This window comes from Stenella coeruleoalba (genome assembly GCF_951394435.1).
Source record: "Stenella coeruleoalba genome assembly, chromosome: 5".
Taxonomy (NCBI): Eukaryota; Metazoa; Chordata; class Mammalia; order Artiodactyla; family Delphinidae; genus Stenella; species Stenella coeruleoalba.
The window spans coordinates 109,626,672-109,645,332 of record NC_137150.1 but is presented as its reverse complement, the minus strand read 5'-3'; the positions used below and the strand labels follow the sequence as shown (position 1 = coordinate 109,645,332).

Below are 18,661 nucleotides of genomic sequence, written 5' to 3'. Positions count from 1 at the left end.
AGCAGCAATGCTTGAGAACAGTCCTGGGTGCAATACTGCATTATATAGGACCTGGGAATGGAAATGTGTCTTGGATGGGTGAGGGGATCCAAGAGCAGGAAAGGGACACTTTTTTTTTTTTTTTCCCAGAAAAAGTCATCCTGACCCTTTCATTGTTGAAATTAAAAAGTAAAATACTTAAATATAATGGTGAACACATAGCACAAAACAGAATCATAAAGTTTAATGTTGAATTAAGCAGTGAGCTGAATGTTTGGGTCTCCAAATTGGCTTTGAACCCAAAACCGCTTAAAAATGGGTATGTTCACAGTTAAAGGCAATTGGCTTATAGATGAGAGAATGGTCGAAGTTGTTCCAGTTGAACTTCCAGGGAAATTCTCTCCTCAAGAACATCCTTTAATTGTTGCTGCAATTCACTATTCAGTCTGGCTAAGAGATAAGGTTGTTCCTTTGCTCAGAAACAAACCTGCTGGGAAAATATAATGTTTATGGACTCCTTTGAAAAGACTGTAGAGAATGTGGTAGAAATAGCCCAGGCTTTAGAGGCAGACAGATATGGGTTCAAAATGCTGGTCCTGCTACTTACTAGCTGTATGCCACTGAGTAAAAATATAATTTAACCTTGATTTTCTCATCAATAAAATACTTGACTCAAAGATTAATATGAAGATAAAACAATTTAACATATATAAATCATACACCAGCAGTGACTGGTCCTCACCAGAACCTAGTTCTCTCTCTCTACCTCTAACACTTCTGATTCATGCTACAAATTGAAACACTACACATTTCAGTTTGGGGGAAATTTCTTAGTTAAAAAAAAAATGAATATGTACATTTCTCTCTCCTTATGTATACTACATAGAATAGACTTGGCCTTGTTGGACTATTTGCTAAATTTGCTTACATTATTGTTGTACCTTTTACACGTGTCTAAGCTGAAAGGTCCAAAATTGATTTAATTACCAGATTTTTATTTATTTATTTTTATTCTCTTGCACCCCTATCAAGAGTAATTTATATTGGCTATGCTTGGTTATCAAGATCAGTAATACTGGGCTTCCCTGGTGGCGCAGTGGTTGAGAGTCCGCCTGCCGATGCAGGGGACAGGGGTTCGTGCCCCGGTCTGGGAAGATCCCGCATGCCGCGGAGCGGCTGGGCCCGTGAGCCATGGCCGCTGAGCCTGCGAGTCTGGAGCCTGTGCTCCGCAACGGGAGAGCCCACAACAGTGAGAGGCCCGCGTACCGCAAAAACAAACAAACAAAAAACAAACAAAAAAGATCAGTAATACTTAAAATAGTGCTGTGACCTTTGTCCATTTTGTATATCCTCAGATTACTCTTAGAAAAGATTTATCTTCTCTACCTTTAAAAAAGAGATGCTAAAGCACAAATATGTGAAATGGTTAGAAGAAAAAGTCATACGTTGTTAGAATTCAGCTTTTCAATGCCCACTTAAGTGCATCCTGTCTGTTAGGTGTTGCTGCTTCACTGAATTACAAACAGTAGAACTGACATTTCCTGTGCATTTGTATTAACCACACCAAAAATTTTGTTATTATAATACTATAAGAAAGTTTTCGCATCTGGAAATCACCTACTCATCATATGTTTTAATAAGACCATTTGATGCAACCCCTAATTTAAAACTGCATTCCTTTTTTTAACCATTGCATTTAGCACTTCCCCTCCCCTTGTCCCTTGGTAGTTAGGTTTTGGCAGGAAGTGAGTGAAATAAAAATGAGGAGGAGGTTTTGAGATGCTCATATAGCTCTGTGATCATAATTACTCTACTTGGATTAGTATATGTGTTATGATAGTCCTTTTGTGATTTCATGTTTTTCAAAACAATTTTTCAAGCACATTCTAAGATTTAGTGCATTTTAAACAAAAGCATCTTTTGCGTTGAAGAGGGGCAGAATATGCCAGCCCAAAATATGCCATTTTGGCATATTGATTATTTTGAATTAAAGTTACTTAAGAAACAGCCAATGCAAAAAGGACACTTTGACCCTCCTTTGTCCCTTTGAAAGCAGGAAATAAATCTCCCATGTGAAAGGTACCCTCCCTGTACCAGGATGGTAGAAGGCATCCTTATCACCACAGACAGGGAATTCAGGGCTGAGAAGGCTGTATAAACAAGCCTTCTTACTTCACTAATTTACTACCCCAAACCAAAACTTCTTTGTCTTGCCAAGTCTTCACAAATTTATTGTTTCTTTGTCTAATAGGTAAAAAAAGCTGCCCGCTTTGATCACTTTTTGAGTCTCATATTTTTATGAGCTCCCATAGGCATGAAAATTTTTTTCTCCTGTTAATCTGTGATATGTCAATTTAATTATTAAACCAGCTAAAAAGTATAGAAGGGAAAAGTTTTCCTCCACTACATGTTAAATCCCTATTTCATGTTTTTTTAAAAAACAAAACTGACAATAATGATAAAAATGAACTGTTTAAAACATTTGCTGCATTCTACCCAATTATACAGATAATGCCCTCCACTCATCCTTGAAAACATCCCCTTCCCTCTAGCTGCTGTGGTCCCTGCTTTCTTGTACACTGTGGACTGTTACAGAGAGCAGGGCTGGGAGGTATTCTAAGAACGCTGTAAAGCATTTCAATCATTGCTGCCACAGTTGTTGTTGCACATCCTTGTAGTGACAGATTTGTTAGGAATTCATATACACACACTTTTTCATTTTTAAATGACTAAAAAACTCTCTGTGTGGCTTTATATTTTTAATGATGCTTGCTTCAAAACTCTCTAGTCTTATAACTATCATTTATAAGACCCATTTTTTTAGGTGTCAACACATAGAGATGTAAATATGCTAACTTACTTGATAATAGGCAATGAAAAATTTCACCTTTATTAGCTACACCTTAGTTTCAATTAAGAGTAATGGATTATTTATTATCAATAAAGTAACTGTATCTCTATGAAGAAAGAGCTTAATGACTGCCAAGAAGAATTGAAATAGATATTTTTTGTGTGTTTAGTGACTCTGCTCTCTACCACTGCTTCTGAACCTTCATTCAGTTCCAATAGACCTGAGGCATATGGCAAGATCCCATTTGTAACACAGCCTCCCTACATGACATGGTGAAGAACTGGGTAGTATCTGAAATTGAGACTAATTAATTAATTTATTGGGCCAGTCATTTAACAAATACTGAGTACCTACAATGGCTTAAGCATGGTTCTAGGTACTGGAAATAAAGCAGTGAATGAAACAAATTCACCATCCTCATGGAGCTTATATTCTAGTGCAGGGAGATAGACAATAAAAAAATAAATCATGATATAATTTCAAGTGGTGATAAATGCTATGAAGCAAAAGTTAAACAGGATAAGGGAATAGAGATTTAATGGGGAGATGATCCAGTTTAAAGAATGTATAGTATTAGAATATGTGATAACTAATATTTCTTAAAAGATTCTTGGTAATGTAAATAGTAGACAAAAATAAATAGTAGACAAAAATTATTTGTTGAATGAAGTAATAAAACACTATTTTCTGTATAATCTCCAAGAATCATTGTTATAACAGGTCCACTATGGACTTTGATTAAGAGATAAGAAATTTCAATCTCAGGAGAAGGAAGTATTTGGTGATGGTGGTGGGTGCTATATAAAATGAACGGTTAAGTAGGAAGCTGTCTCAGCACAGGGAGTCACTGACATCAAAAGTGTAATTTAAGCATCTATATACATATATAGGGACAATAGGTGACCTAAGTAATAGTGATAGTCCTTATACTATAAACAGTTGAGTTCCATGACATCTGACATCAGTGTAGGTGATCAGAGGGAGGAGAGAGATACAGATACATAGAACATCCTTCAAATTCATAAATCAAGGCATTTTCCATTGTGGTGCGTAGCAATAAATTAGGTAAGGAATAAGTAGGTCTTAAAAAGTCAGTCCTTTATTACTGAAAAGTGTGCTTTTGAAACAAGATATCCTAAATCACTTTAGTATACAAACTAGGAGTATAAAAAGAGCCATAAGACTATTGTACCTTCCTACCACATGATCTCTACAAACGTAATAGGCTGTTATATCAATAAAAAGTATTTGATTCATTGAAAATCTTTGTCTTCCAACTAGAGTCCCCATTTTCAAAGGCATTCCATGGCCGACTCCTCTTCAGAAACATGAATATTGAATTGGAAAACCTCATGACTTAATATTTTACCCCTCATAGGTGAGATTTTTGTTTATTTGAGGATTAAAGCCTCAAGGGAAAGGCAGGAAGCTTCTTGACGGGGTTCTTGATGGGGTTCAAGGCATCAGTCAGATAAGGAGATCTTTTGAGGAGATTCTTAACATTATTCTAGCTAGTCATTTCACTTAAGAGTAGTGCTGAGGTACTCTGATTACATGAACAGGCAGAAAAATCCATTCATCTTTTTACTAACTTTATTCAAGGTCAAATTTGTTTTAAAACTTCCCTATATTTATCTATTATGCACTCACTACTCACAGTTAAAGCTTTATACTTCACTTATAAAACTAATTAAGCAATAAGGGGAGGAGGGGGAAAGACAGACAGAGAGAGAGAGAAACAACAGAAATATCACAAAACCTGAGTCTTTCTTGTTCAATATTCACTTTTACATTTAGCATGTATTAAATTTTCAGCATTTCACCATTTTCTCCTCTTTTGTAATGCTTCACTCCAGTAGTAACTGAGAGTACTACAGCTTATAAAAAGGGACTTTTATCCATAAAAGAGATTTTCTATTGAATGAATCAGAAGATAAAACCAAGGTACTTTTAAAATATATCTCTATCATTTTTTTCTCAGCTTGTTGCTCTAGACCTTGGGTTTAAACTAGTTCAGAATCAATCAGCTCAACTCAGAAATAGAATGAAAGACTTCTCAGAAGAAAGTGAGAACAGAGGAAAAAATATATATTTAAAATCACCTATCGTGCCTTGTATCTCAGACAGACAGAATTTATCAATGTCTCACACAGGATCAGGGCACGTGGTGAAGCAATTACACATGGAGAGCAGATGCGCAGGTCAAGCAGCCAACATTGTCACGTAAATTGCAGGTGGGTTGAGAATCATTAGAGAAGATAGTAAAACAAGGTGCAAAAAAAAGTGGCTATTCCATAAAAATAAAATCTACCTTTCATTAGTTCTTAACCAGAATATAATGGTAGTTGAAAACAAGTTTGGGTTGACCTCAGAAAAGCAGTCGATTTACAAATTCACAACTCACAGGAACACTATGAGTGTTCAAAGAGCTTCCAATATTATTTTAATTGGAAGTTTTTTGAGGCAGAAAGGAAGACGGCTTTCTACTTTCTTTTGGAACACCTACAGAGTTATATTCATGCAGGTGGATGGTGAACTTTTTAGAAACATTATTTAATTGATTTTTGAAAATTCATTTTATCAAGTATTATAAGACTGCAGATTCTCAAATTTAATGTTTTTAATACAGATCTTCCTTGACTTAATGATGAGTTTATGTTCCGATAAACCCATCATAAATTGAAAATATCATAAATTAAAAATGCATTTAATATGGCTAACTTACTGAACATCATAGCTTAGCCTAGCCTACCTTAAAGGTGCTCAGGACACTTACATTAGCTACAGATGGGCAACAGTATCTAACACAAAGCCTATTTTATAATAAAGCATAGAATATCTCATGTAATGTATTGAATAATGTACTGAAAGTGAAAAACAGAATGGTTGTAAGTGTATTGGTTGTTTGCCCTCTTGATCACGTGGCTGACTAGGAGCTGTGGCTCAGTTGCTGTTGCACAGCCTCGTGAGAGAGTATCTTGCCGCATGATTGCTAGCCGGGAAAAGATCAATTTTTTTTTTTTTTTTTTTTTTTTTTTTTTTTTTTTTTGTGGTACGCGGGCCTCTCACTGTTGTGGCCTCTCCCGTTGTGGAGCACAGGCTCCGGACGTGCAGGCTCAGCGGCCATGGCTCACGGGCCCAGCCGCTCCGCGGCATGTGGGATCTTCCCGGACCGGGGCACGAACCCGTGTCCCCTGCATTGGCAGGCGGACTCTCAACCACTGCGCCACCAGGGAAGCCCATCAAATTTTTGTAAAGTCGAAAAATTACATGTCGAACCATCCTAAGTCGAGGACATCTGTATCAAGTATTATTTCTAATGCAGACAAAGTGGCAACCTGGAAACATGTTGGGTATGCCCAATAAGAGTAAATGCTTCTCCTAACTTAGAATATGAATATGAAATAAAGGAATTAATAAGGATTCCCAGGAGACCAAACCTAACTGTGTACTGTGTATGCGGACAGGTAAAGGCCTTAGGGGTAAAGGATTAACAATGCTCGTGTGCCTGCTGTGTCAGGATCATCAGTTAACCAGCAGTCTATTGTGCCTAAGTAATCACAGTGACAAAAGGAGAGCCTTGCCTTTGGAGGAAAGGGAAATTGATGGGAGACATATATTACCATTAACTCAGGTAGAGCAGAACTCATTTTCTTCCAGTTTCTCTTTTCTGACTAGCCATCCTTAATTTTTTTTTCTTTTGTAAACCTCATTTTTATGGGTGTTCTGAAAATATTGGTTATTCATTTTACAGTTATCATGAAGTTGATAAATGCTCAAAGTGCCTGCCCTAGGGCAACTTTTAAAAATAAAGTTGTGAAAAGATGCGAAGCTACTAAAAGAAAGTGGTGATGCCCATGAATGTTGGTTTCTGTTATATTTATACCACATTGGCCTCTCTCATTTGTCATTGAAGATCCTTAACTCATTCAGTAATTCATCTATTCATAAACTTGAGGGTTTCTGCTGGGTGGCGGGCACTGTGCATGGGGCCAGGGATAAAAAGATGAATAATACTCCCTTCAGTTCTCCAGGAGATTTTATTCTCTGGGGACACTAGTCAAGGACCAGTTGATAATGAAACTGTCGTAAATGTTATGCTACAGGCTTGCATAGACAATCATAGGGGAGCAGAGAAGGGTGCAGTCTATCTTTCAGGGACAGATTGCATCTAACTTGAGTCTTACATTCAAATCAGAATTAGCTTGGGAGAGGAGAGTGTTCCAAGCCAATCACACAGTGGCTCTGACTGAGTCATAGTACACTCACTATAGGCAAGCCCACCTCAGTGTCCTGCCTGGTAGACCCTCTGTATAGAGTAGTTGGAGGAAGAAATCTACATACGTGGAATGGAAATTTTACAAAGATATCTCTAAAATATTTGGGTGAAATAGGATTATTTTTATAGGGCTGAGATAGTATAGCTTCTCAGGAGAATATTAGTTACTTCCACCTTTAACATGATAAAGATTCTCTCATTAACCAAAGTCTCCTCAGGCTCCTCTGAGCTCTTTTTCTACTAGGCCTGAACACTCCCATGTTTGTCTCTGCATTGTCCAATTTCAGTAAGAACCCTGCTAAGTTGGTTTCACCAGAATCCCCTATCCTCCATATCTGATCACGCTCCGTATCTAATCAGGTTCCTTATCCTCCACCATCTGCCAGGTGATGTCTTTTCTTAGGTTGGTTTAGCCAGAATCCCCCTTCTGCTGATGTTTCCTCTTAGTACTTTTTCACCCACTGATTTGCATCCTGCTTCTTGGTTATAAATTTCCATTTGCCCATGCTGTATTTGAAGTTGAGTCCAATCTCTCACTGTAGGATTCCACTGTTGGAGAGCGGGAGTCCTTACACCTTTCTCCATGGCTCCTCGAATACAGCCTTCCTTACTGTGCTTTAAGAAGTGTCATTGAATAATTTTTTCTTTAAACTTTTTGTTGTTATTGCTGGTGTGTTTCTCTCTTTCATGTCTCTTCATGAATAACAACAGTGTGGTGCTATTACATCAGTGAGTGAGAAAATTACAGAGCTGAAGAGACAGAAGTAATTCTAAAACCATAAGTACTTTCTAAAAATTACTAATGATTAATTAGCATATTTTGGGGACTTCACTACTTTACAGTGTAAAGTAGTTTTGTAATTACTTCATGCAAACTCAATGGAAGGTAGTAAAAGCAAATGTCCAGTCCATACTATTGTTTGTATAAAATGAATCCTTTAAACCAAAAGTTAATACTTTTACTTAAGAGGCCAATTTAATTTCTCAATATCATATTATCTGGTAAAATTTACAGGGATAGGCAAATGTTAATAGTGGATAATCCCTAATATCTATTGAGCATTGCAAAAGTGGTTTTTATAAAGGCAGATCAGGCATCAGTGTGAATATGGGAGATACTTTACAGAATTTTTTTAACTCTCTATCCCCATAGAGGATAAAGTATATCTTCTATGTTTTTTTTTTGTTTTGTTTTGTTTTGTTTGTTTGTTTTTTTTAAGAATGAAAGAATCAGAGGCCCCGTACAGTATTATCAAGATGACTGTGGGCTTTTTTTTTTTTTAAGAAGATGTTAGGGGTAGGAGTTTATTAATTGATTAATTTATTTTTGCTGCATTGGGTCTTCGTTTCTGTGCGAGGGCTTTCTCTAGTTGCGGCAAGCGGGGGCCACTCTTCATCGTGGTGCGCGGGCCTCTCACTATCGCGGCCTCTCTTGTTGCAGAGCACAGACTCCAGACGTGCAGGCTCAGTAGTTGTGGCTCACGGGCCTAGTTGCTCCATGGCATGTGGGATCTTCCCAAACCAGGGCTCAAACCCGTGTCCCCTGCATTAGCAGGCAGATTCTCAACCACTGTGCCACCAGGGAAGCCCAATCCTCTATGTTTTGATTTAGCATTTTGAGATAACTTATTTTTCCTGCTTGAACAGAACTGGTCATGTTTTAATTCCACACATGCTCATAAGAAATAATAAAAAATAGTTGAACCAATAATGACTCCCCTTCCCCATCTTCACCCTCATCTCTTTCCATCTCTGACTGGGTCTTAGATAGAAATATATAATAAGATGTCAGAAAGAACTTCTGTTCAACAACCTTGGGAGCTGTGGACTAGTAGCTTGCTCTGCTCCAAATGGACAGGCATCTCTTCTTTCATTATCTAATAAAACGCTTGGAGTTGCTGAGGGAACAATTTGACTGGGTCAGATGGGTGGTTGGGGGATGATTTTTAATAAACATTTCTACTGCCCTAATCCAAGAAGCTTTCAAGAATCAGTGCATTATGTGCACAAGGCTCTGGACTACCAGTTTTATATAAATATTTTATCTAATTCCCATAATAATTCTATGAGAAAGGTACATATAATTCATTTTACAAACGTGGAAATTAAGGTTTATAACTAAGCAGCTTATCAAGGACACAGAGTAAGTGGTGGAAGAGAGATTTAAATCCAGATCTTACTTTTTAATTCCAAATCCAATGGTCTTAACTATTATATTAAAGTAGGCATATTTTTATTGTTCATATCCTGGCAACATTATTTGTGTGCAGGGGAAAACATCATTAAAGATAGATCCCAGCAGTTGGATGAGTTTTTAATTCACGTATGTAATTCTACGTAAGTCTAAACTACTGCCACAGACAATGAACTCATTGCTGGCATTCTCATTAATGTGGTTCGATTCTTATACGTCTACATTTCTTAACTGGGTTTCAGCAAAATCTGTATTTAGTTGAGCCTGAAAGAAATCTAATACTTTGCCTGTGACTTTCAGGGAAGGATGTGTGCACGCAGTGTAAAAAACCTCCTAAATTAAATTTGCAAAATAAACTCATCATTTCTAGTTGTCTCTGTTGTGCATAAAGCACAAGGAGTGCTTATGCTATTGCTCGCAGAGGCCTTTTTATACACTGTGACAGGTTGAAGAACTGCTGTAGGAAAGAGTCTGGAACAGCAGAGGCTGGCCATACAAGTCACCTCTTGTCTTGTCTTGTTAATATTAGTAGAGTTTAAGAAGGTCCGACACCTGTATGTGATTCAGGGAATTAGGATCAAAGAGATTCTTCCATGATCAGACTTTGGTTTGCACTCCCAAGTGTGCCTTGCTTTTGCAAATCTATTTTTCATTTTCATCATCTGAAAAAAGAAGTTTTTCTGCTTTAGCTAGAGGCAATAAAACATGGATATAGAATCGATGAGTCATAAATTAGCTATTCAAATATTCATTAAGTATAAGCTAGATAGCATACCTATTTAGGGCATGGTGTTATTAGAAGTGGTCCATGGTTGTGTTCATAGATATAGGTGTCTGCACTATTATGTTATGAGAAATAAACATGTCTGTTAAGAGAGTTACACTGAGAAGCCTTGCAAAACCACTTCATTTAACACAGAGATGACAATTCTCTTTAAGATACAGAACTTAAGTAAAATTACTACTCTTTGTTATAGGTAGTTTATGGCTGCCTGCCAAATGGTTCTAACTCACTGAATGACATCTAAGGGAGACTAGGAAGAGCTAAATACACTAGTGATATAGGAAAGAAATCGAATGACTGAGGTGGAATTCTACGAGAGGAAAGCCATTAACAGAAATATTATTGGGCTTCCCTGGTGGCGCAGTGGTTGAGAATCTGCCTGCCAATGCAGGGGACGTGGGTTCGAGCCCTGGTCTGGGAAGATCCCACATGCCGCGGAGCAACTAGGCCCGTGAGCCACAACTACTGACCCTGTGCGCCTGGAGCCTGTGCTCCGCAACAAGGGAGGCCGTGATAGTGAGAGGCCCGCGCACCACGATGAAGAGTGGCCCCCGCTTGCCGCAACTAGAGAAAGCCCTCGCACAGAAACGAAGACCCAACACAGCCAAAAATAAATAAATTAAAAACAAACAAAAACAAACAAACAAAAAAAGAAATATTATTAAACATTTAGAGAACACTTTGCTTATAAATGCTTTATAATAATTTTTATTGATTTAGAGGCTTTCAATAGAAGCAGTGTCAATTCTGTTCTCTCAGTATCAGCCTAAATGTCTGAATATTTTTAGTTTAATATATTGGAGGATCTTGCTGACACCAACCTACCTTTAAGACAGAGGCATCAACATACTCAGACAAGCCACACTAAAAAATTTAGCTTGAGAGACCCAAACCAATTTTTTTTAGATTTTTTTCCCTCAGTCACTGAAAGTTTTTGTGCTGGTATATTCTTCCCATTTTACAGATTAGTGAAATGAAGCTGATATCTTTCTCATTTTACAGATTAATACAATTAATAACTTGATAAAATTAATACGCCAGTTGTAAACAGAGACAAGGATTTAGCTTCAAATTAGTTTTGTTTGTGAACTTGCTTTCCAGTTGTTAATAGTAAATTTCCATGCCTAGTTGTATTCACGTGTTTTTGGATCATATGGACAATGTGAAACAACATTTCCTTATTTTATATTTTAAATACTATGTAATTTAAATATTATTGAATATATGAAAATTTGGCCAATTACTTTCTTTAAATGAGTCAGAAATAACTCATAGAGTTTCAGAAACTCTATAAATGTGCATTTTGAATGATATGTTCAACAAAATTCCCTTGAGTTTATGTTTTGTGGACCATTCTGTAGTTCAGCCTGCATGTGGAATTTTAAATTGTCTATGTCAAGGGTGAACCATAGCCTATGGGTTAAATCCTGCCTACCACCTTTTGTAAATAAAGTTTTAGTAGAACAGAGCCATTCTTTATGTATTGTTTGTATTTATGTATTGATTTTGTGCTATAATAGCAGAGTTTATTAGTTGTGTCATAGACTGTATGGCCTGTAAGCCTAGAATATTTATTATCTGGACTTTAAAAAGAAAAAAGTGCTGACCTCTATTCTACACAATACAAGCAGAAGACTTAGTCCTCATTTATTATAATAAAATATATAAGGGTTCACATACATAAATATACATGAGGTCATGAAAGTAACATTTATTGAACTTATATTAGGTACCAGCCAGAGTGTTTAAAATGTCTGTAATAAAGAGATTAAACTTCAAGATTAAGGAAATATCCTATCAAAAGTTTCTCATCTCCCAACTTTTTACTGATATGTTTTCAGCAACCTAGAAAGTTGCCAACAAGCCAACACAGGAAGTAGAGAAATATTAACTCACAAGACATGGATTCAATTCCATTTCATCCCATTTCACTTACACATAGTCAGCTAACCATTGCATCTGCACTTAAGCCAACATAAGATATTTAAAATGAGACATATATATTACACTTCTTAGAATTCATTTATCAACCTACTTACAGCAATCAAAGGGGATTAAGGGAGGGAAATTCTCTTACTGTATACAATGTTATACAATGTACCAAATCAAGGGAAAGGAGAGCAATATTATAGTTCCATGGTTCTAAAATTCCACATATCCCAAATAGTTTTTCAAAGAATTGTCATGGACATAATGCTATGTATTTCACAAGTAGTACACTGAGGGTGCCTCTGAACTGCTAAGGAAAATTTAGAAGTTTCAGAGTTCAAAAAGCCAGGAAAACCGTTGTAATAGCATGATTATGACCCAAGCTTTTCAATGTAGTTATCCTAATTTGGTAGAAACACAAAGGTCAAGTAATTACCTGTACTTTAGTTTTGTTTTTGTTTTAACAATCCTTTTTAGCCAGAAAACTGGACCACTGATCAGGACCATTTTTAAATAAAAAACTTGCAAGAACAACTTAAGACCATAATTCATTAAAGGGTTATTACTGTAATATATGTGCTTATTTTCCCAACTTGCACATTCAACCATTTTGAATGCTCAATAGATTAATTCATAGCCAAGGGAAAGTTTTTCTAGACTCTAAGACTATTTATTAAGCACTATGGCAAACACAAAATGTAATAAATAAATTTATCTTATATTCAACTCAATGAGCATAACATACCAAATTTTTTAAATGGCAAAACTGTTACATGAACTACATAAGCTATGATATAGATTGCATTACAGGAACATTTGTTTTAACAATCTCCTGTAAAATTCTGCCAACCTTTTACTGGCTTTAGCCACAGTTGTTATTATATTAAAAAAGCGAACCTAGATAAACCAAATATAAGGGCATAAATTTATTTTATGTTTTATCAGCATTTGTCTTCTGACTCGATTTTCTCTTAGATTTAGTCTTGCAGTCCTAGGAAGAATAGTCTTATGCAATCAGAGTTGAGATGTGAGTGAATTAGGAAGTGGTCATTTTTCTCTATATAACATCAACCGTGGATATATAGTGGTAAGAGTATGTTCAAACAGGTATGACAATAATATCCCTTCCTTCCCCTCCCCTCCCCTTCGCTCCGCTTCCCTTCCTTCCCTTCCCCTCCTCTCCCCTCTCCTCTCCTCTTTCCTGTAAAGCTCTTATCATTTTCTGTCGCTCTGTATAATTCACTAATTTGTTAAGTTTACTGTTCATTGTCTGCCTCTCCTGGTACATTACAAAGCTTATGAGGGCAGGAATTTTGTTTGTTTTGTTCCTGCTGTATCTTACCTGCCTGTAACTTACTTGACATACAGGAGAAATTTAGTATATACATGTGGAAGAAAGGCAGGAAGGCCAAAAGGAGGGAAGGAAAGAATGGCTACCATTTGAAAGAATTATTAAGGTGAATCAATAAGAAATATATGATAGCAACACAATGAGGTATATCAACAAAATTAGTAAAATCCTTGAGTAAATTTTTTCTTTCTTCTCTTCCACTGGGGTTACATTTCCTCTAAACAATGAGACCTGGCTGAGAGTACCTGGGAGATGAAATCCAATCCATGCCTCCACTTACCAAATCCTGAACCCTGATGTGACTTGTTCTTACCCAGAGGGAGAGCCTTTTCCTAATGAACACAGAGCCCAGTGTGGGCCAGTATGGCCTTTGTAGCTACTCCTAATTTGCTATAATCTTTATTCTTGACCTGATGTTCTGCCAATGCAACACAGATTTCTCTTATTCATACTGATGATTTGCCCTCCATTTAGTGTATTTTTTTCCTATTAAAACAACTTTCTGATTCTTTTTTGCTTAGTCTTATTTCTGTCTTCAAGAGAGACACATTCCACTGATAACCTTCACTGTAGAATTCTATCAGATTAAACACTCAATGAATGAGGATTCCCCTTGCGTACAGAACACAAGGTTTTTTTTTTTTTCTGAAATAGAGATCAGACTTGCTATGGAATGAAAGATTAGTCACCATTTTTCACCCCTCCTGGCACCCACATTTTCACCTTGGTTTTAACATGGTTAGAGTATTTCCCTGACCTTTGACTTAGGGCTCAGAGTTGTGATGTACTTTGGCCAGTGGTACATTGATCAGAGTGATGCTGTATTCTAAAAGGCCTCATGCATTTCCACTTGCCCATTTGTACCTCTGCCATTGCCGCAAATAAAACAAGGCTCAGAGAGCCTGCTGGTAAAGAGAGGGTGGAAGACATGCAGAAGAGAGCCATTCTAGCTGACCCAAAGAACTGCCCTCTGAAGCAGAGGAGCTCCAGCAGCCACAGGGAGAAGAAGATCCACCAGGAAGCCTACACTCAATTAACCAACCTGTAGATTCATATGAATCATCAGTTTTGTTTCAAGCCCCTGAGTTTTGTGTTGGTTTGTTAGGCAGTATTTTTAGACAATGGCTAACTGAAACAAAAGCTAACTCTATTTCTTTTGTGAACACTCCACAGCAACATTTATACACAATTCAAAAACATATACAGTGTGTGACACCCAATACCAAGGCAAGATATTTGCCTGAAAGCAATTATCTAGAGATAATTGAGACTTTGGGAAATGATGAAACTTTTGAATGAACTAAACTCTGGATACTCCATCTTACTCGCTACCTTCTTAAGACAAATAGCTGAGTTTATTGCATTTTATAGGTAAACCTAGACTGAGAAAACCTTTGATTATTATGGTGTTCTTTCAGATGCATAAATATATAAGAAGGACATCAAAAATATTCTCTTTTCATTATACTACAAACCCAAATTATAGCACTGTTAGCCTCTTCTAATAAATTCTTTTGATATACTCTGGCCCTCAAATTCAAGGTTATAAGTTTGTAGTTATTAACTATTATATTTCAGTTCTGTGATGCTGGGGGCTCTGCAAACTACATTTTTCCTTTACCAGCTACTTTCCTATTAGTTCTGCCAATGGAGGGCACTAAAGTTGCTGAATAGCAGTGAAGAGAGAAGGTACTTGCTTCTTCCAGGGGTCTACTTCTGTCAACCTCATCTCAATAATAGCATCTAAACTCTGAAGTAGCTGTTGGTTCCAGTTTCTTGCTTTCTTCCTTGTTTTTAGGACCAACCTCATGGCATTTGTTTGGAGAAACTAGCAACAGTCTGGTAACACCCTCTTATCCAGGATAGCAGGACACCTTCTTTGACCTCTTAAGATACCAGTCATAGTCAGAGGTTCTCACTTCTGAGAGCTCTATCTCACAGCTTCTCAAAGCATCTTCTCTAGTGTCCTGAAAACATCAGTCTCTTCCTATGTTCCTCGAATTCTAAGGGTGATAGATGCTTCCTTTTCTTACTATCTCTATGTTAATCCAGTGTGCCCTTTTTGACTGTTCATTCTTCCAATAACTCTAAACAATTCCTATATTAGATTCTTTCTGTTGAACTAACTAGTGTGTTTTCCGTTTGCAATTCCTATATTAGATTCTTTCTGTTGAATTAACTAGTGTGTTTTCCGTTTGCTGGCTATAGTCTGATGATATGGTACCCAATTTAAATGTCAAACTCCTTAAAGACTAGGCCTTTTGACTTGCTTTTTTGCCTTCTCTGCCCAGCTCATAGCTTGCTATAGAAATGCTTGTTCTATGTATAGTCACGGAAGATTTCCCAGGTCCCATATTCTGATCACTAGGCGTCTGTTTTACATCGTTTGTACCTAATACATTTTGATGTCTATTGGCTTAGTCATGTTAAGTGGTTCATTTGCACTATTCCCCTCATCAGACACTGAGATCTAATTGTCATGCTCTCTGCATCCTTCCAATTGTTTCTCTCTGACATGTTGTCATTATTTGGCTCATTTCTATCCTCAGGGAACAATGTAGCATCCTCATCCTCATCAGCTACTTGATGAGACTGAACAGTGTCAATGACAGCCTGCCTCTCACTTGAGTTTTCATTATCTGCCTCCAATTTGGCAAAACTTCCCTTTGCAAGTGTTGATGTGGGGCTTTCACATTAGGCCTATTAACTTTAAGTAAGGGGTGGCCGTGACCAGTTCTAGTCTAGTTCCCTTGTGCCTCCTTTCCTCATAGTGTTCCACTGGTCATTATTAACTTATAACACACTACTGTGTAATAAAATCTGTAATTAGTACTGAGAAAACAGCTAAGAAGCAATGTCTGAGACTTCCTTCAGCATTCACTGCACTGTTTTACAAAATCTCAAAATTTTTTCCCTAGGTCAAGCCAGACCTGAGGTTAATTGGCTCTTCTTTTCCATTATTTCTTCACACATATATTGTTGGTTCTGCATATTGTCACTGAAGCAGAGTCCTCCACATGCCATAGTAGAATTTGGTATTGACTACAAGGTTCAGAGATGAAGTTTTTTCACTTTTTGTTTTTTTTACCCCAAACTAACAAGATGATTGGTGATTTGTATATCTCAAGAAAATTTCTCCTAAAACATCAGCTTGAAATGTTATCCATGTCAAATGTCTATGCACTTTTGCCATTTATTTTCCAAGTATAAAACACTTGGTAGCAGCCTCTGAAGAGAACTATTTGATATTGCATCCTATGTCTAATGCTCACCTATGAGTTCTTTGGAAGACAGGAAAGCAAACAACCAAAGTGAATTGGAATTGAACTGAGTGCAACACTCAGGACATTTTCAAAGTGGATTTCTAAATACAAAAAATGTATCTATACCCACAGTTTTTTTCCTTCCTTCCTTCTTTCCTTCCTTCCTTCCTTTATTTCTTTCTTTCTTTCTCTTTCTTTCCTTCATCAGCTACATTCCATGGAATCTGACTTTTATACCTGCCATCATGTATGACTGAATGGTAACCAAATGGAAGAAAACATTGAAAAGGGGGTGGGGAGTCTTATTTTAGTAACAGAAAATGTAAATTCAGAATTTTGATGTATTTATTTTAGTTGTTTTACCTACGGAAGATCCCTCTCCCTTCCCTTTCTCCAAGGAAATTTAATGGCTACTGGCTGGTAATCAGACATAAGTTTATAAAATACTAGATATTGTTTTAGGGAAAAGTTTGGAAGTGTAGTGATTTAGGGAAGAAAACAGGTAGAAGGTGAAATTCTGAAGACCAGAAGTTTCACTGAATAAAATTTGTAATGAAGAAGACTGGTTGAAAAGCAAGAACTATTTCCCATGGATTTTTTCAAACTGCTAAGAAAGTATGCTATCACCATTTTCCCTGCCATGTCTTTTTTGTTTCCTACTTAGAGGCAGGATGTTAAGGAGTGCAGGATCAGTGCAATAATGATGTAAATAACGTATAGTATCTTCTTCTGGCTCCAAGAGTGGTGGCATTTCTGGAAGGAAGAAAACTGGGTCACACAGACAGTGCATGAATTTGAGATGACCCACAAAGGACAGTGCTGCACGTTTCCATATCTAGAGGCTTTCTCTGGGTCAAAAGAATGCACTTTGCCTTTGCTTCAGGCAACTTGAGCCAGCTGGACTCCATCCAGGAAGATAATGCTGACAAATCCCAGGGAAGCAGGAAGCAGCAGCTCCTCTCTCACTGTATGCTATGTGATATCACCATCTCTTGTAAAAGTCTCGTCCACTTGACATGTAGTAATAACTAAACCATACATATCTGTGTTTGTCAGAGGCCAAATAGTAGCCTTGAGTATTGAGTCAGAAGTTTCTGCACCTACAGGTGACACAGCATACTCTATAAAGCACTTCTATTTATGAAGGATTAAAATCATCTCTAATTCTTAATGGAGAGTGAAAAAGGATTTATGGAATGCCTACTATGAATTAGCCCTTGTTCTATGTACTTATATATATGCTCACTTAATGCTAAGAATGACAATTATTTGTTTTGTAGATCAACAAACTGAATATTGGAATCATTAAGAAGAACTCTGGAATGAAGCTCTTGTTATCCTTAGTTGAGAGAAGAAGAAAGTGAACTTAATTTGTGTCCTAGGAAATATGAGCATGAATACAGATGATAGTATTATTTTTAATAGAGAAAAACAGTGCTGTAAATAACTCAAGTGGAAGAAGTTTAAGTAAGTTGGTTTTGGTATATATATATCACCAATGGAATACTGTAAAGCAATGGCTATAAATAAAATACATCTATACCTATCAACGTGGATAACATCATGAAAAACATGATGTTGAATGAAAATTTCTAAAAACAGAAAAATATGATTCTATTAATATGGAAAATACATAAAATGAAAAAAAATATATTATTTAGGAACACAAAGATATGCTGTAAAACTGCAAAGGAAAACAAAAAAATAACAGATAAAAAAAGTCCTCTGGAGTAGGGAGAGGGATTTGGGAAAAGATATTCAGGAAGCTGGATAAAATTCTGTTTCTTTAACTGTATGGTGGATACCTAGGAGTAAAATTTTCTTATTGTTTTAAACTGTACAGATTCATTATAGACGCTCTTTATGCATGAGGCAAAAAAAGGACAAGAAAATAAAGACAAAGTAATCAACTTGTAATATGATAAATTCAGAGCCCTGTCCACCATGCTATAACAGCCATGAATGATGTCCAAAATTCTGTTTACTTCCACAAATAAGCAGAAATCTTTGTTAAGACACTAAAGAAGAGAT

The 18,661-nt window shown here is 36.8% G+C and overlaps 1 long non-coding RNA gene across 1 annotated transcript in view; it reads left to right on the top strand.

Annotated features, from left to right (window-relative positions):
* LOC307187278 overlaps positions 1 to 17,980 on the top strand; it is a 30,999-nt gene extending 13,019 nt beyond the window's left edge. The window contains exon 3 of the long non-coding RNA XR_013828568.1: positions 17,911 to 17,980. This is a non-coding gene — a long non-coding RNA (uncharacterized lncRNA). The remainder of the gene's footprint in view (positions 1 to 17,910) is intronic.
* The last annotated feature ends 681 nt before the right edge of the window (positions 17,981 to 18,661 follow it).